We start from the raw sequence: 20,493 nt of genomic DNA, 5'->3' as shown, positions 1-20,493 counted from the left end.
GAGAGCTGGTGGGATAATGAGAGGCAGCAGGTGGATGTGGGAAAGATAAGGGTGGGGAGGTCTGAGACTGTGTGGTATGTAGGGGGAGAATGGCAGGTGTGGGGAAATGCACACACTGAACCAAACTGGCAATTAATTAACAACTGTGAATATGACTGGTACCCTGAGTCCACTGAAGTAATTATTCATTTGATCCTTCAGCTGAAGTGAAAATGTAATGAATCTACTGTGTGTGTGTGTGTGTGTGTGTGTGTGTGTGTGTGTGTGTGTGTGTGTGTGTGTGTGTGTACTTCCAGGGTGCTAAGTGGCTCAATTCTATCGTACAAACATCATCTTCTAAACACATCAGTGGTAAGTCACAACTGTTTCTGTCCAGTGTCAGCACCTAGGTGTCTGAATCAACAGTCAAATGTTTGGTGGTGGAAAAAGACTTCTCTAGACTTCTACAGACTACTTTGTTTCAGTCAGAAACAGACTCTGGATGGAATTATTTATAATACCAGAACACATCTTTCCCGTCTCTCCCTCCATCAGCCGCTCTGCTGTGCTGTCATTATTATCAGGGGAGGATTTACTGATCTGGAGGCCTGGGGCCCGAGGCAAATGTTTTCATGCTTTATTTTCACCCTTTCTCTAACTGGTAATATCTGGAGGCTATTGCAGCACGTTTTCATCCCAAGTCACGTATCACAGTGTCGTCAGCAGCCTCTCAGGTCTACATATTATACGATAGGTATCCTTCTGCGTCTGTGTCTGGGACATTGAAAACCCCTGTACATCAACAACAGCACATGGTTAGGTTTTGAAAAAGAAAAACATGGTTTGGCTCTACTTTCACATGAGACGTGAACATCAGCCTCTCAGATGCAAGTCTGGGGTCTGTTGGTCCCATCCACCACCCTCCAGCCCACCCTAAAGGGTCCTTCTAGCTCCTTACCACTGCGACAGGTGCCATCCAGCCATGTTACAAACTGACGCCGCCCGGCAGCGTATCAGACTGCCAGGGTGACGTTTGACATCAGGGGTCTGACGCAACTTTGGAATGAGAACAGGCTGACTGTTAGTAGCAGCAGAAGAAAATATCAAAACTGTTTTCTAGTGCAAAGCAAAAGTTTGAGCCAGTTACTGTTCTTAATGCATTCATGGTTTTCATAACACCCAGACCCCCCACAATTATGTCTGTCCAGGTTTGCTCCTGAACATAATCAGGGGCCCATGTATATGTATGTTGTGTGTGTGTGTGTGTGTGTGTGTGTGTGTGTGTGTGCTCGTCATTCAGTGTTTTGAAATGTCCAGGTTGATGAACTGTTCTCTTTCCTCCACGTCAGCTCTCCACTGCTGGAAAAATGAAAAACCTGATCTTGGTCTCTCTGATCCTCCAGCTGGTGATCACAATAAACGTGATCAATGGGGTCAGTGGCTTTAATATTGTTATTATTTCATTTTCATGAGTCTATTGATGCTGTTACTTACACTACCACACTACAGTCTATAAGGAATAAATCACCTACTAACCACCGAGTTAAAACAACTGCTGCTACAAATCTGAACAAAGTATGAGACGAAACATACGACCATTCTGATCCTGTGTGTGTGTGTGTGTGTGTGTGTGTGTGTGTGTGTGTGTGTGTGTGTGTGTTTGTGTGTTTGTCCACATTCATTATTCAGTCAGTCAGATTGTTGATAAAATGCATCTCTGTTTTTTTTCTGCTCACAGTACAAGTTCGGAGACATCATTGCGTTTCCGAGAGTTACTGCTTACAAGCACTATGCCATCTATGTTGGTCCAAAAAGTGGCATAGATGTTGGCCAAGGTGACAATGACATATTCCACCGCTCAGGTATGTGGAGTTCACTGCAAATGAGAGTATGGTTTTGAATATTGGCATCAATACTCACCTACATTAGGCCTACTGTTACTTTATATGATGTACATTAATACTTTTCAATATCTCGTCAATATTTTCTCAACATGATGTGCAATATTACCTCTCATTGTGACATCATGTACAATATAAACTTGATTATCAGGTGCAGTCTGCATTTTATCCACCATTTTAGTTCAGTTTTAGCATCTCTTGTACTTATCTTACTCCTGTTGTTACTCTGTTAGGCACTGGTTTTTGCTTCAGCTCCCTGAAAACACTTCTCATCTTGTATATTTGTATATGCTGACAGATGTTAAATAGTTTTTAAATCTGGGCCTGGTGAGTGACCCTGACCTGGAGATCCCACTGGTTGTTCTGGCTGTTCCTGGTTGTGAAAGTTAAATTGTTGTTACTGTGATTTGGAGAATTCTCTGGCATCTTCGGGATAAAGAAAGTTCGACCAGGAGAGACTCGTACTGAGAGAAAAGATCAGGCCTAGTATGAGAAAGTATGAGGAATGTGAAAAGTCTTTGGCGATTAGACCCCAGCGTGATGTCATCTATTCCAGGAGCGTGGTAAAGACGTAGTAGATTAGGGATCCTTCCCTATAGAGTCTAGATGCTGGTGGTGGTGGTGGTGGTGGTGAGATGAGATGTAGAGGGAGCTGAGGGTCTGGATGTGAAGAGGAATGAGCTGTTGATGAGCTCGTCCTGGGCTCTGGATAAGGTGACTGGAGGTGGAGGAGGGCCACAAGAGTCTTCCTAAACCGAGCTTTATGTCTACTGAATTGAATTGAATGGAACTGAACTTAAACACAGTTCAAACTAGTTCATCTATAAAGATTTTCATCTGACTGTTTGATGGTTTGAAATTATATCATTAAAACAGTGATAACGAGAGGAGAATATTGGTGGCTGTTGTTGATCAAACCAAACCTCCAGATGTCACTGTGTTCCCTCAGCATGTGTACATGTAGTCGTGCAAGTCACAGATTTTGTGTCAAGTTTAAATGCAGTATTTCTAAATGTTTATTCTCACAAACAGGTGCAAAAAAACGCAACGTTACCTGTAAATTTGGCAAACTGTCAGAGACCGAAGGACACCTGGGCTATAAAGTGGATAATTACTTTGATGGTACACTCACTAACGGAACCTTCGATGAACTTAAGAAGCGAATCAAGTCAGCCAATAACAACTGTAGGGACTACAAACTCTTGGCTAACAACTGTGAACACCTTGCTACCTGGGTGCGCTATAACGAGGCTCACTCAAAACAGGTATGTGGCATGTTCAACAGTGGTAGTTCACACTTCAGCAGTTTTGTTTTACTGTTTGTTTGTTTAGTTTAGTTTTTACTGCTCGTAGCACTGTGAAGTGATGTTTTAATTATCCATGTGCACAATGATGCACATGCACACACAGTATCTCTGCATTAACTCTGGTTTTGGCCTCATTTCTGCTTCCTTATAAATGCTTTGCAAACCTGCAGAGTTTGATATATTCGCAGATATCATGTAGGTATGAAGTTCAGTTTGCCTGGTTGATCTACAGCTAAATGCTGATGTAATTTACAACACCTCCTGTTAAATAATGGACATTTACTGTCCGGCAAAATGAGGCCAAATAAAAATCTAATACACAACACCAAATTTATGCAAAGTTGAAGTTTGTGCAATGACAAAACCAGTTACCAAGGAAAGTGTGACTGTTCAGCCATCAGGAAGGCAGAATTTAACTTGCATCTCTTTTGTTTGTTTTTCCACAGAAGGGTACATTAGGTGAATCTATTATCTCCCTTGTGAATAAATGCCAGAATAAGGACAAACTTAAAAAAATACTGGAGAAGGTGAATGAAGATGAGGATGGTGAAAATGCATGTGCAACTCCTCACATCTCCTAACAAGCATCTTGTTAACCAATCCTGTCAGCCTGTCTTGCTCTCTTCTGTACCTTCCTCATGACATGAGGTCTTATTTGAAATAAAAATGAATGAGCAAGAACTGCGAGTCTTTTATTGTTGTGTTTATGTAAAGAATGACTGCCAGTGTATGGATGTATAAACACTGTACATGTACACTCTGACTCATTAGGCCTCCTTATCTGCAGATTTACAAATGAAAGGAAAAATGCAGAAGGAACATTTAACAACCTTTCAGACGCTCCAGTTATCATGTGACACTTCAGAGCAGTTTGAGTCAAAGTGCACTGCAGCTGATGAGAAAATGTTTCTGTGGTTTTGACTGACAGGAGCACAAACATGACCACATGTGTGGAAAAGTCTGAAAATTGCAGAAGTAGTGGTGGTATGAGGAACTTAATCTATTTTACTCTTGTTGGTCATGTTGATGAGAAACTGAGAGGTGTCACTAACAACTTCCATCTTGCGGGTCAATCTGTTGAAACACTCTGATTGGCTGATGGGTGAAGGATGCATCCAGCATGCTGATCGTCAGTCTGCAGGTGTCCACGCTGAAGGCTGTAAAAGGAAAATGCAGAGTGTAGGCACACAGGCCCAGAACAAGACCACACTCATACAGACAAATCTAAAGACACATGTCCAACTTTATACGACATACATGTCTGACAACAGAGACACAGGCTACAGGAACATCAGTGACAGCACAAAAATCAAGAGTCAAAGGTGAAAAAAAAGTTGACTGACAGCAAAGTACTGTACATACTGTGTTGTTTCACCCACCTGCTCTCTCCCCACTGCGTCTCCTGTACGTCAGCTACAAACTAAAAATCCTTGAAACAAACACTGACACTGTAATTTTGCTGGAGGCTGTTTCAAAAAGCAACAACAGAAGAAACACTGTCACACGTGTAATGATGTAATGTTTTATCCAGTGTTTTTACGGGTCTTTACAGGGCTGTATTCACAAAGCGTCCTCGTACAAAGAGTTGCTCCTAGTGACGGATTTCTAAGAAAATTCCTAGAATTGTGATGTTTGCTTAGAATTTTCCCTTAAAGTTAAGACTAGGTCCTTGTGAAGATAAAAGTCATCTTAGCCCTTAAAAAAGCTCCTAAGGTGAAAAACTGTCAGGAGCAGGGAGGAGAAAACTTAAGAGTTTCTTAATCAGAGGAGAAAATGGTGGAAACACAAAGAGGTCAGAGGAATATTCTCAAAACACCGGATGACAGTGAGTAAATGAAACACTACAGATTAGATCGTGTGAGGATAATATGTGTGGTCGATGTCATTAGGGACACGCACACATTTCCCACCTAACACTATAACACCAGAAATAAAATGATCACAACACTAAGATATTTGGAAAACTGTAAAAATGACTTGAGTCTGTCTCAACCTTCCATCAGCAGTGATCACACTAACAATGACAACACTCTCACAGTCAGTTCATTTCATTTCCACTGGGTGTCCTCACCTTACAGGCTCACAGAGGGGCGTGTCTGTGACAACCAATCACATCTGATAAAAGAAAGCATCACACCTAGCAACAGGGTCGACCACACCTCCTCACTGGGACAAAAGTTTCTGTCTCTTGCTCAGAGTTGCACCTCTGTGCAAAATTCAGCTCCTGGTAAAAACCTCTTGAACAGTGCACACTGAAGGAGTTCTAACCAGCTGGTTACAACCTGCAGTCTTCACTGCTAGATGCCACTAAATCTCTTAAAATCATGCACACTTTTCCTTTTAGGTCCCTGAGAGTTCAGGGTTTCATCCTTTGGGGGGACACTGGGATTAGACCCCAGAACTCCAGTGCTCCTGTTGTGCTGCCTTCTCATTGTCGACCTTTCCCAGATGTTTGCTCATGTTGATATGACTGGGTTTTTTTCTTCATCTCTAATGTTCATATGTCTGTAATGTATCTTCTCTGTCATTTCTCTCATGTCATTTTTTGCGAGGTAATGCTCTGCACAAAGACACAAAACTCTTTAATGCTACCATCAGGTAGAATATTTTTGTATAACTACCGACATGATTATTATTATTATTATTATTATTATTATTATTATTATTATGGAAACTCTATCGAATGATTGATGTCTGGTCCATGCGTGTGGTGAGGGAGCCCCCTGCTGGATACACAGAGTTATGAAATCCTCTTTGGCTCAAATGGAGATATGTCACACTGACATTACAGTTGTTATGAATGACATACATATTTTACAAATGGGATTTAATTGCCTTTATAGGCCTGATACGTAACGGGCATCACAGGGATGACTCTTTAATGCCCCCTCCATGTTAAAATCAGAATCGAAATCAGAAATACTTTATTGGAGGAGTAGTCGTCTTCATGTGGACCTCAGGTGGAAATCAACTGGGGTGAACTAAGTCAGTAAAAACTAACATTAACTTTAACTTTTTAACCAGCTCTGACTTTGCTCATACAGGTCTGAAACTTTTGCTTCATGCTGCTGCAACTCTTTTAAAATCTTACTTGATTTTGTGATTTATAGTTTTACAATTCTGTGTTTTTATGATGTCATGATTTCATGACTTTTGATTATTTATTTCATCTACTGGTTTTGTTTTTGTGGTTTTGCTGTGATTAGTGGGTGGTGGATTTGACAGAGAAAGACTGTGGTGAGTTCTAGTCGATCCACATCACAACAGACTGGGTGTTAGATTCTGGGGCAGCTTTGGGCCGTACCTGGTTAAACCAGGTTAAACAGTGTCTGTTGGCGAAGCTGTGCCTGTCGTCATAGTTGTTATAGTCTCTGATTGTTAATGACATCTGGGGCCCTAAAAAGTGACACAAGAAGAAATACAGTCTGAGATTTTGATTCATAGGATCTCAAATCACCACTTTTAAATGAAAATTGTAGAATCAGTTAATCCTCGTTTTAAATAGTTTTTAAATGTCCTTTTGTATTGAATGGCCTTGTTTGTCTGTTTTATGGAAATTATGTCTTTTTTCATGTGCAGCACTCAGTGCCTTTATTGCCCTTATTGTAAAGCAATATAAATGTGCCGTATAGATAAAGTTATTCGAGTGGAATGATGTTCAGTGCTGCCACCGTGTGACCACAAGTTATACTGCAACAGTCCTGTGTTTCTACACGTGCACCAGTCTTGTTGAAATGAAGGATGGTCCTGGATCAGTTCTCCACATTTTGAATAAAACACACTGGAAGAAGTTATCCTTTTATGGGGGTTAGAATAAAGTGGTCTTATTTTGTAAAACACAGGAAGTATGCATGCACATCACAGAAAATGAAGGTGCTTGTACATGAACTGGGCGGCTGGGGGACTCTGAAGAAAACGCATCTGATTGTTCCTCATGCTTGAAATAGGTGGTGTGTAATTAAAAAAAAAATTATGTTATTTCATGACCAGAAAATGTTTTTAAAGCCTGAACCCTCATTCTGTTGCCTCAAAACACCAAAACAAAAGCCCCACGAATGGTTAAAACACTGTAACGTCCATGTAGACGTTTCTATAAATGTTGATACAGGAAATGCTTTTGATTTAAAAACATCAACATTAAACTCTTCCATGGTTTAGATAAATGCCAATATTTTATTCTGGCAACTGGATTGTTAATGTACCAAGAGTCATTCTTTAAACAGGCACAATAAAAGACCCACAGTTCTTGCTCATTATTTTTTATTTCAAACAAGACCTCACATCAGGAGGAAAGTACAGAGGAGAGCAAGACAGGCTGACAGGATTCTCTGGTGAGATACTTGTTAGTTTGTAAAGGGACAATGCAGCTCCATCACGTGCTCATGACTTACTTCTGCCATCTTTTTCTTTACAGCCTCATTTGCTGTAAAAATAGGTTCAACGAATGTGCCGTCCTGTGGAAAAAACAAAAAACAAAAAGAAAGAGTTACAGTCTGCCTTCCTGATGGGAGAACAGGAACCTCACACTTTTTGTGCTTACTGGTTTTGTCATTGCACAACTTTAACTTTTCATGAATTTGAAGTTATAGATTTTTATTTGGCCTAAACTGTTGGATGATAGATGTCCATCTTTCAATGTAACTAAACTGTGTAACCGAACACCTCTGACACGTGTTCGTTAGCTGTGAATTACTGCATCAGCATTTAAGTGTGGTGTGGACAGTAGGGCTGCAACGACTATTAAAATAATCAGTGACTATTTTGGTAGTCAACTCTTTGGTTTGAGTCATTTTTCATAGAAAAGTACCCCAAAATACTCTTATTGCAGCTTCTCACATTCAAATATTGGCAGCTTTACACACTCTCCCATGACGGTGAACTAAAACCCTTTGGCGTGAAAATGAAACAAGACATTAGATGACATCATTTGAGGTTTGGGAGAGACAGGCCGACATTTTTCAATAAAATGATTAGTCGACTAATCGAAGAAATAATGGACAGATTAGTCGACACTGAAAATAATCGTGAGTTGCAGCCCTAGTGGGGCTGATTAGCCCTGATTTGTTTTTATGCACAATGCTTCCCTTAAACTTATGTAATTGCAAGTAAGTAGTTATTAATTTATGTTGTATTGATTTGTAACTGATTTGTTCCTGTACAAGATGTCAACTTCACTATTTTATCCCCTACAGTGTGTGTGTGTGTGTGTGTGTGTGTGTGTGTGAGTTTGCCACATACCTGCTTAGCAGTAGGCTTGCCATAGCGCACCCAGGTAGCAAAGTGCTCACAGTTTTTATTTAAGGGTCCATATAGCTGACAGTTTCCATTGCTGTCCTTGATTCGCTTCATGATCTGTGCAGCATGTTCTTCTTTGTCGTCTGGTTTGATGCCATCAGTGTCATCAAAGTAATTTTCCACTGCCACTTCTGACGAACTTCCTTTTGTCTCTTCAAATTTACCAACCCTATTGTTAAAGGAGCTAAGTCTATTACTAGCTACTGAGGTATCTGACCTGGGTTGACGCGCATGTTGCTGGACACGCTATGCTGCCTTCGTTTTCTTAATGCTGAAACAGAGTCCATGAGGCTTCTTGCGTTGCATCACCGTAACATTTATTCCACGTGTTTATGGCAAAGCCCATCCATTGCATACACATTAAGATTCAGTACAAAACAAACAAAACTGTTGCGTTCCGCGCCATTGCGGTCAAAAACCATTTGCCCTTCCGGGCCAAACACCTGCTGACCATAGTGAGGTCACATCCTAAATACCTGCACTCACCAGGTGACGGTACAGTGCCCCCCAGTGCCGACACAGTGAATTACACAGTTACATACAAACAAACAATAACATATTTGGCTCCTACACCTATTGTAGTGACAAAGTCCTATACTGAGAAGCCACTACTGGCTGCTAATGGGCCTACTGTTTGGACGTGTGCCGAAAAAAACAAGTCCAGTCTTTTCCAATAATATTTACAATGCGTTTATTTTCTCACTGCATTTCTGTTGAATTGTCCATCACTGCCAATACGTTGACTTTGACAAAACGCAGAACATAAACCACAAAATAAAAACCGTAAACGTAAATTCGTGCACAGTCAAAAACTGTTTGCTTCCCCAGCAGCATCATTGTCTCAACAATCAATGAACTTAAAACACCTGTGGTCAATCTCAGCCACCACCACAAACAACTTGGCTGCCCTCTAGTGGCGTGGAGGCGCATTACATTCAAACATAAATTATGGCTCCTACACCTATATTGGCAAACTGGGCCGAAACAACCTATGAGAATAAACGTTTAGAAATATTACATGTAAAATTGACTTGTTACTTGTTCCTGTTTTATTTGCTATTTTCTTATTTTAATTTTACGACGGAGTATAAGGGCCATTTTGAAGAAAAAAAAAATCGGAGATTTTGAGAATAAAGTCGCATCTCCGGCGATGAATTTTTTAGTCGTTTACTGACACGCCTCTTCATTAACAAAGCGCACGGATGAAGGTGAAGTCTCTGCAGCAGCTGAATTGGTGGCTCCGCGCACATCTCCAACAATCTGTGGAATCGACCACCGACACGCCTCCTCATCAGAAGAGTGTACGGAGGACGCCGAAGTCCCTGCGGCACCCGAGGTCGAGACAACGGCTCCATGGAGCTCAGCAGCTGCGTCTGAATACGCATACATCTCCAACCACCACCGTTCAAGTTAATTAACTATCAAGTCAGTGAATTGTAACATAACATTATATAATTTAAATAATAGTATGATGCGACGTCACATGGGAAACTTTGTCTTGTAGCCCCTCAGAAGCAAGATCCAGCACCAAGCACCAGCCATGAGCCCACAAGTCCAGAGTGGGCACTACTTATTTGAACAGAGTACAGATTCTGATGTTGTTGAAAAGGATGTTGTGTTGTTAAGAATAATGTTGGAGATGTGCACTCATGTTGAAATAAATCTGCATTGTGAAGCAACCCTTACTTGCACTGAATTGGAAATGTTTTAGAAAAATACACTGAATGACAAGGCTTTAGAGAACAGTGCGCTACTGTAGACTTAACATGTAGGGTATAATAGGTCATGATCTAAAGTGGGCCAGTCTGAGGCATGAAACTCCAGGGCTGAAGATGAGTCCCACTCCGGCCCTGCCTCCAAATGTGTGTCGAGGCAACACACCTGAGACAAAGAGCAGCTGCCACAAGCAGTTTCATCCTCTAACCCATTCTGTTTGTTGTTGGTTATTTCCTTAAAAACTACGACTTTATTCTCGATATCTCCGTCAACTCCGTCGTTTCATTTGCATCAGAACTTGGCCTGTTTTTCTTCTGTGCACACAGACTGTAACTGTGACTGCACACCAGTTACAACCTGTAACTACAAAAGGAGTTTCAGCAGCACCAACTCTTAACAGCTGATCAGCAGCATTAGGAGTCCTGCAACCCAACTACCAGCTCTCCTGATTTAACTGTTAGCTGTAAACAGTTGAACGTTTTCTATTTATCTTAAGTGGATTTGTCAGAGACAATGTCAAACACATTTTATCAGGTTATAATAACATGAAACAAAAGTTTTGCGCATAGGATTTCTGGCCAAGACTAATTTACGACCCTGTCCCTGGTTAGGCTTCAGGCTGCTTTACAAAGGTCCTGTTCCTGAGATAGGCAACCTGCGGCTCTTCAGACCCTCTCCACTGGCTCCTGTGACTTTGACATAAAATCATATTAAAATGAACAACAGATATTTTTTAATATTTAGAATTTCTTGTCATCAGCTGTAACATGTGTAGCCTATACATCGAATTACAAAATGTTTTAACATTTTATCAACTAAAATGCTCATCATACATCTACGACCTGGTGCCTCGTCCTCTACATTTCGTTGAACTGCAGTGCAGTGTTTCCAACTTCTCCAACTATAACACAGAATTCATAAACTGATGTCAAATACAGGGATTTCCACTGTTACAACCTGCCCCACTATAAGGGTAAACTGTAACATAACCTGGGGTCAGTTAAACAGCAAGAATGAAAAATGAAAAATGAAATGATAATAAAAAAACTTTAAAAAAAGACTGTGTACGATGGCAAACAAGTGTATTTCCTATAATGACACAGATAAGTTAGTTTCACTAAAATGTTGTTGCTGATTGCAGTTTAATTGTTTCTATTAACTTTGAGTAATACTGTATAAGCATACTTTAATTTTCAGTGTACTGCACATACCTGTGAGGTGAAATATGTCATTATCACCTTGGCCCACGTCGTTCTTATTGCTTGGGCCCACATAGATAGCATAGTGCTTGTACACATCTTTATCTCCACATTTTCTGTAGAATGCTAACATGTCTCCAAATTTAAACTGTGAATGGAAGAAATCGCAGATACATTTAATCAACCTTTACATTTGATCCAAAGCAGAACAACACAACAATCAGACTGACGAAATAATGAATTTGGACAAGTAATACTACTGTAACAGATAACCCTGAAGATGTTAGCAAATGTAGTGAAATTATTATAATATCCACTGAGGTATAGGTTCGAGTTAATGTCAATTCTAAGACTGAGGTTTCTCAGCAGATGTCAGATGCTATTACACACAATGGGGCCATATCAGGGCACAGCAAACTAGGGTGACCAGGTCCCAACAAACCAAATGTGGGACAAGGAGCAGGTTTGTGAGGGACAGTGTGGGACACCCGCCCCCAGTGCGAAGTTTAGTCATCAGAGACTAAATACATTCATCATAAACTATACAGAGTCTACTATATATTAACACTGGACTGTTTTAATTACTGAAGTAGGCTATTTAGCATCACAGAGACTTGTGGTCAGTGGGATGTGAGGATTCTTAAAATAACATCTGTAGCCTACAGATGTGAAGCCCTGACTGTATCTGACTGAGCCTTAATAAAAGCTGTTGTCCTGACCTGTTAAGCATTTTAATAAATTAATCTATCATAATTAAAACAACTGGAGACTGAAAACAAACTGATATATGGGTCTGATCACTTTTTTAATGAATTGACATCATTCCAGACAGGATGTGAGTGTGTCTGTGACTTCCTGTACGGACTGAAGGCTGCTGGAAACTGTCGGAAACTGTCCGACTTCACCGCAGGTTTGCTACTCTCATCTACTTTTCAGGTGAGACGCAGTTCATCTCCAACGAGCCTGTTTACACTCGTGCCGCGCAAGTGTCAATAGCTAAGTTGTAGTGATGTTGGAAATACAGGAGGACCTGGCTTCCTTTACTGCTTTTTAATAAGTGGACATTAGTTAATTCAGAACTTGATATGTCACCACCATGCAGTCCTTTTTTACATTTCCATTCAGCTTGTCTGCCTTTTCTCTTTATTTCTCTGGCAATGTTAGGTAGCTGCCAGTTGATTTGACTTTTTTGGATGAAACGATGAAAGTAACAGCAATAATATCGATTGCTTGTTGAACAATGTGGAAAGAGATAAATGACAAAAAATATGGCAGAATAATAAAGATTTAGAAGAGCACTAGGTGTGAGTGGTTCCAGCATTAACACCCAATTAATACTCCAGATCATTCTGTGTCACATTGATCCACATTGTCTAGCCTGCTCATTCATTGATGCCACTCAAGTCATACCTTCAATACTCCATTTATTCTTCAATATTCTTCATATTAAGATTATTCAATTGTCTGCCTCACATGTCCCTCTCCTTTCTCAGCAGTTCAGTACATTTACATATTATTGCAGAAGACACTTTGGTTGTTCTTTTGCAGCAGAGCAAGGCAGCAATGCCTGTTATGAGAAAATCTTACTATCTTAAGATATGACTGATGTTGTTATGGAAACATCTGTTTTCTCAATGTCATCTAATGATTAGGTTCAGTGGTGCCCCAGTTAAACAAGACCAATATTATGCTTTAACACTATGCCCCCATAAAAATGTAATTCAGACCTTCGCCTTGTTTTTCACCCAAAAACTGACAGTCTTACTACATCTCTTGGACAAACTGATGAATCCTGACCTGAGAACTTCCAGTCTACAATTTCGACTCTCCAGTCCAACACAGAGCAGCTTCACTCCTGAGTCCTGCAGGTCGTTGTTACTCAGGTCCAGCTCCTCAGACTGGAAGACTGAGAGCTCAGAACTGAGGTATTAGTACTTTTACTTAAGTAAAGGATCTGAATACTTCTGCCACCACTGGATATTATTGCATGCTATGTTATTTATTTCCATTGCTACGCAGATGACACCCAGCTCTACATCTCCTCCAAACCTGATTCCACCCTCCCTCCCTCATTCCTTACTGACTCCCTTCATGAAATAAAGTCCTGGTTCACATGCAATTTTCTCAAATTAAACAGTAATAAAACAGAAATGTTACTAATTGGCACTAAATCTAGCCAAAGCCCACAGTTTCACCATATCGATCGACAATTCTTCCATCCTTCCCTCCCCTCAGGTAAAGAGTCTGGGTGTCATCCTCGACAGCACGCTTTCCTTCTCATCCCACATTAACAACATAACGCGGTCAGCCTACTTTCAGCTCCGCAACATCAACCGCCTCCGCCCCTCCCTCACACCTCACACCTCACACCGCTGCCATACTGGTTCACAGTCTTGTCACTTCCCGGCTTGACTACTGCAACTCCCTCCTGTTTGGTCTCCCCCAGAAAATCCTCCATAAACTGCAGATGGTTCAGAATTCCGCTGCCCATATTATCACTAGGACTCCATCCACCCGTCTCACAGCAGCTCCACTGGCTCCCCATCACCTACCGCATCCACTGTAAGATTATACTTCTGAGCTACAAGGCCATCCACAGCCTCGCCCCTCTGTACCTCTCTGACCTCCTTCCTATCACCATACCTGCTCGCACCCTCAGATCCTCCTCTTCTATTCACCTCACTGTCCCCTCCGTTCGCCTCACTACCAGAGCATTCAGCCGCTCTGCTCCCCAACTCTGGAATTCACTCCCCCCTGACCTCTGAAATATTGATTCACTCCCACACTTTAAATCCAGGCTGAAAACTCACGTGTTCCAGCTTTCCTACTCTCTTTAAGCCTGAACAGATGTTTTGTTTATGTTTGTTTTGTTTGCTTTTTAAACTGATATTTGTTTGTTGTTAAATGTTTAATTATCTTGTACTTTGTATTTTATTGTATTTGCTCTGTATTTTACTCTGTAAGGCGACCTTGAGTATCATGAAAGGCGCAGAAATAAAATGTATTATTATTATTATTATACACAGTTATTGCATATTTCCCCATTAAAATTTACTATTCCATTTTAGTCCTGTGGTGTGGAGTGTTCTGGAGGGGGCAGTTTTTGTGGAGTTCAGTTTAATGATGGCTCTGGGGTAGAAGCTGTTTTTGAGTCTGGAAGTGAGCCTTCCAGGTGGTAGGTGAGAGTTTGACCCTTCTAAATGTTGCTGGCTCTCCAGAGGCAGAAAATCTTAAAGACTTCCAGTGAGGGCAGAGGAAGTCTAATTTCTTTTCCTGCTGTCATTGTTGTCTGCTGCCAAAACAGTGACACTTCACATCTCTTCGTTGAGTCTAAAGGTTTTTCATACCTTCATTTGTTGTTGTGATAAATTTGAACACAAACTTCACTTTACATCTTATTCTCAGCGAGTAGTGTATCCAAAAATCAGCAGTTGTGAATTTTCAGTTCTAAATTAAAATGCATACAGTGCCTTACTGCAGAGCTTACAGAGACAAACTTTTTTGTTATATTTAATGTTGGGTGAAGATTGTATGCATTATGATATAATTCTTACTGTCATTTTTAAATTGCAAACACAAAACACGAGCTGGTCTTGTGTATTAATCAAATATATCTTTCTAATTGTTTTTGCTAGCAGTCTTGTTATTAGAATACATTTGGATGATGGAAATGTTGTTCACTCAATGTTCCTCTGTAAAAAGTATAAAGATTAAAGATAAACCTGTCTGTTGAGAAACAAGATCAAGAGGTGTGTCTTATAATAATAATGGCAACAGATGTTACATGAAAATGTAAGTGTAAGTGCAAAGCTAGACACCAGGTGGTGCTAAAACACCTGCCCTTTTGACCTCTGTTCAGGTAAGTGCCCTTTTTGCTAGATTTTTTTTCTATTTCTTTTAATAATTTTAGTTTTTAAATTTGGCCCATGACATTAATTCTTAGTCAAAAGTATGTTGCGTAACCGACAGCTGCATTTGAGTCGAGCCCCTGCCCCTCCTCCTTGTGGCAGCTGCATGAAAATAGTGCGCCCTGCAGAGCAGCATCACGTCTCCTTTATCTGCTGTCACAGACAGCCAGGTAACAATGTTTAGCCTAAGCCTCGGTATTGTTTGTCACTGTTGTGAAATTAAACTACTGTTAAATTGTCTCAACACAACTAGTCTAATTAAGGCAATAACCCACCATCAACAACAAGTTAACTAGTCTGACACACTGTCTCCCTCCAATTCTGCCAGATTCAGGTTCACCATCTGCACAGTGTGAGTGGAGACAGACGCTGAACTGCTTTCCCACTTCCATGTGTCTTTACAAACCAAAACTCAAGCTGACATTAAATTTGTCTCCCATGTTGCGTCATATATGCATATTTCAATACCTCTTACATAAGCTAAACAGACACTGTGCACAAATGCATTGCATGTGCTTCGGCCTCAAGCACAAGAAACCCTCTGGTGCTGTCAGACTGAAACCTCAGGCAGGGTGCACTTTGCATGTGCACATTTTTTCGTGCATGCAAATAAAATTGTGGAAGGCATGCCCTTTTGTCCAGTATAGCACCTGCCCTGAAAATGTCTGTGCACGGCAATGTCAGTTACAAAGTAGTGACTTCCCCAGAGTTGGTGGAAAAGTTGTGTCACACAGACAGATTATGCATATTTAGCTTTAAAGTCCAGTTCTGCAAAATCCGTTCTTGGCACTTGTTGTTGCATCTTTGCCTGACTGCACTGAGCAAAATCTGATCTGTCAGGACTTTAAATTAATAAAAAAAAAAATTAATTGGAAGGGATGCCCTTTTGTTCAACTTAACACCTGCCTTACAAATTGCAAACCGCACGACTCATTATCTGCTCTCTGCTTATTTTCATAGATAAACCAACACAGGACTTTGAATCTAAGCACAGTGCTATTAGCGACTCAAATGAGCACCTGATTTTAACTCTTCTGATACACGTGCTAGTGTTTTATCCTGGCTCAGTAACTCTCAATTGTTCATTCTACAGAAGAATTTAATCCCCAGTCTGAAATAAGTTAGCATATATTTGTTAACTTAGAAATATATTAAATAGTTAATCTAAATCTAAATATTAAATCTAAATCTAAATGTTAAATCTAAATATTAAATCTAAATCTAAATGCTAAATCTAAATCTAAATCTAAATATTAAATCTAAATCTAAATGCTAAATCTAAATCTAAATATTAAATCTAAATCTAAATATTAAATCTAAATGCTAAATATAAATATAAATATAAATGTTAAATCTAAATATTAAATCTAAATCTAAATGTTAAATGTTAAATCTAAATGTTTTGGGTGAAACTAAATATTTAGCTAATATGCAAATTCACACTGCCGGTCACCGGAAGTACCACAATAAAAGCTCGAGATGGTCAGACTGTTTATAGAATCAAATATAGCAATTAAAACCAACGGGGAAATGGACACTTGAACATACATTAGCGTGATAATAACTACCTAAAATAACAAGAAACGTGTTTGGAGAAATTTTATTTGATGTGTACTTTGAGTTGTTAGTGTCCCTTCTGAGGGAATCACCTTGTTGTTTACAAATACTTCCGGGTAGAAAACCAGCGGAGTTTAGCAACATATATATATGCACATCTCACGTTTTTCACGTCACTGTATCACCGTTTAGACTAATCTGGTGTTTGTAAAGCCTATAAACACAATGATTGAACAAACATTACTATCACAGTCTGAAATTAATAACATGGTTATCGTAGATTAGCGAGGCTAACTGTTAGCTGTTAGCCCCGTTAGCGGTGTCTGTAATGACTCACTAACTCTAAACGGTCCGTGAAGAAAATATTTTTTCCAGCGGATGTCTTAGTTACAACATGATTGAGCTAACTGGAGTAGTTTAATGTCGTATCCAACAACGGGAGGCATTTAACAGATGACGTCCTGACAGCTTTGCTGCTGCTGCAGCCACTGATGCTTTCTAGACATCGTGATTTCCCAAAACTGAATAAATACCACACATCGCAACACAAAACTGCTTTGCTAGCTCAATCATGTTGTAACTAAGACATCCGCTGGAAAAAAATATTTTTTTCACGGACCGTTTAAGAGTTAATGAGTCATTACAGACACTGCTAACGGCTAAGAACTTAGGTTGTTAATCCCTCAAGGGACACTAACAACTCAAAGTACAGTCAAATAAAATTTCTCCAAACACGTTTCTTGTTATTTTAGGTAGTTATTATCACGCTAATGTATGTTCAAGTGTCCATTTCGATAAGTTGGTTTTAATTCGTTATTTGATTCTATAAACAGTCTGACCATCTCGAGCTTTTATTGTGGTACTTCCGGTGACAGTGTGAATTTGCATATTAGCTAAATATTTAGTTTCACCCAGAACATTTAGATTTAACATTTAGATTTAGATTTAGATTTAATATTTAGATTTAACATTTATATTTATATTTATATTTATATTTAGCATTTAGATTTAGATTTAATATTTAGATTTAGATTTAACATTTAGATTTAGATTTAGCATTTAGATTTAGATTTAATATTTAGATTTAACATTTAACATTTAGGTGCCACATTTAATATTTAGATTTAACTATTTAATATATTTCTAAGTTAACAAATATTGTTGTAAATGTGGTAAAAGGTGACGTTAAAAAATCACAATACTTTTTTAAACATTGTTTGAAGCTAAATGTGGCAAAATGTTGATGTTATTTTCAGCGTGAGACACTTTAAAACGGCACCCCATAGTTTTTAAATTAGTTTATAACCTGGCTAAATATTAACTGAGGCGAGCAGGAGCCCTGTCAGGGGTTGGTGCTGTTATCCAGAGAAGGAGGGTTTGTCAGGGGGCATCTGGCGGCTTGCACACTGATGATGCAGGCGGCGAGCTGGCTTTGCTGTAGAGAGGAGAACAGGTGTGAGTCTTGAGCAGGCAAGTTAACATACATGATCTGACATTACTGGCAGACTGGCAAGCAGAACTGCTGAGGAGCTGAGCGTGTGGCACAGTACAAACCGTGTATGGCACATCAGTCAGGCAAGGACAAGAAGCTGGTGCAGAGTGGTGGTCGTGGAGAGGAGATGGCTTGATTGGCAGACTGGTGTGACGATGAGGTGTGCTGTGAGTGGGAGAGGACGACACAACCAAAACACACCAAGCACACTCCATCCAAACAAAGGCTGAGAATAAGCTTCACTGGTCAAAACAGACTCAGTTCAATGCTGTTACAATTTGAATAAGAAAAAAAGAACAAAGGTCCCAATAAACTTTATCTGAGCACTGTGTCAATATACGTATTCAAGTCAGCTCTGAAATAACAGCTGGATATCCAGCTCCTGCTCGACAAAGAACAAGGCTTTACAACAGTTTTATTATAATGAGCTCTGCATCAATGGGCAGTTAACACAAAGTCACTTTTATCTTTTAACAGTTCTCTAAAAAGAAGCCTGCGTTTGTCTTTTCAGTTTTAATCCATCATTTTCATATCAAAGGCATTTAAAACAGAGGTCAATAAAATGTCTGTCATACCTCTGGCAGTTACACTTTGGTCATAGACAGATCCTCCTGAAGGCCAGCGTCACATCTGAGTCTCATGGCTGATACAGCATACAACACGTTGTACAAATTAGTTATTTTCTAAGCTGACCTTTACACCTCATCCAGGAAACCTCCCATCCTTTATGGGGTCAGAAGTTGTTTCCCATTCCTGAGTGAGACAGATTTGCAAACAAGTCTCAAACATTAAAGAGAACTTTATGAATTTAATTTTAAAAGACTGTTGAAGAGATCCTGTTAGAGAATGACAAACATCTGTTCATAGTGAGAACATGTATTTTGCTAGCTGACACACTCCACCCACCCACACACCATTACAGACCAAGTATATTTATACACTTTAAGTGTTCTTTGCTTTTCACTGGACAACACTGTATTTACCACAAAGTTCCTCTTTGCTTTGAGGAGCAAGCTTGTGGCTCAAACATCACTCGTCCCAGTCACTGAGGGGGCAGCTGGAAGTATCAGTGACAACTAACACCACCGCCATGCAAAGCAAACTAGGAGTGTTTTCACATTTAGTTCTTTTAAATTAACCGAACTCAGTCCTCCTAAAGTGCACCAAAAAGTGGACCAACAGAAAAGGGACTGAGAGGACTCAGTTCTATTTCTGGTCAACTTCAGCTTTGATGGGGTCTCAGTCCTCTCTCTGTTCACACTGTAGCCTGTACAGTGTGGTTATGAAGCCCCTCGCTTTCAAATGATCTTAAAACTGGAGGAAACCCTCAGTGTTTCTGTGCTGTAGACTGTTGCTGTCTGATGTATTCTACCTTCCACATCTGGAGACGTGCAGTATTTCATGGACCAAACTACTCCTCGTCCTGCGTCCTTGCAAGTGTTACAGGCTCACTTGGTTTCGTCTGTTTTTTCAAGTGTCCCAGATCAACAGCATGTGATGCAGAGGGCTGAATACAACGGCAAAGAGCAAAGTGAACCTGGAGCGCTTTGTGTTCACAGTGCACAGGTTAAGAGAACCGCATCAGACTTTGAAGCGAACCGAACGGTCTGAGTTTGGTTCACTTCAGAGGGGTCTGAGTTCTCTTGTAGTGTGCGTGAAAAAATGCTGAGTCACCGCTCTGAGTCCACTTAAGGGGGTGAAAAGGACCAAGTGTGAAAACACCCTAAATCTTTTTCTCTGCTCTGATCTTGCATCCACATCAAGCTGCTGTTGTTCACCAACACACTACGTTTATTTACCACTAATTGCAACAGTTAATGCATTTGAAAAGAAATGTCATACTGCCTGGACTACATTTGTTTCTTAATGTTATGAAGACATGTTGTTAATACTGCTGACAAGCCAAACATTTTCATTTCTTTCTTTTCATTTCATTTCCTGCACGATCCACTCGTAACAGCTGAAGCATGATGCATCCTTTCTGTTAGGGTTGTGTTTTGGCACCGACAGCACGGTTTGTGGAATCCTGAAAAAGTCAGCAGTGACTTGAAGCATGAGACATGACAAGTTTACTCAGTGAACATTAAACCAAAAGCAGGATCTTTTCCTAACCTCCTTTAGTTGCCTAAACACATGCAG

The 20,493-nt window shown here is 40.1% G+C and overlaps 1 protein-coding gene across 1 annotated transcript in view; it reads left to right on the top strand.

Annotated features, from left to right (window-relative positions):
- Nucleotides 1–329: 329 nt before the first annotated feature.
- The window catches only part of LOC125892664 (phospholipase A and acyltransferase 4-like), a 46,987-nt gene continuing 26,823 nt past the window's right edge, over nucleotides 330–20,493 (top strand). Inside the window, exon 1 of the mRNA XM_049582805.1 lies at nucleotides 330–351. The gene's annotated coding sequence lies outside the window, so the exon portion shown is untranslated. The remainder of the gene's footprint in view (nucleotides 352–20,493) is intronic.

Source organism: Epinephelus fuscoguttatus, linkage group LG8 (genome assembly GCF_011397635.1).
Source record: "Epinephelus fuscoguttatus linkage group LG8, E.fuscoguttatus.final_Chr_v1".
NCBI classification, from domain to species: Eukaryota; Metazoa; Chordata; class Actinopteri; order Perciformes; family Serranidae; genus Epinephelus; species Epinephelus fuscoguttatus.
Note: the sequence above shows the minus strand (reverse complement) of the source record. Positions and strands in the feature narration are given on the sequence as shown.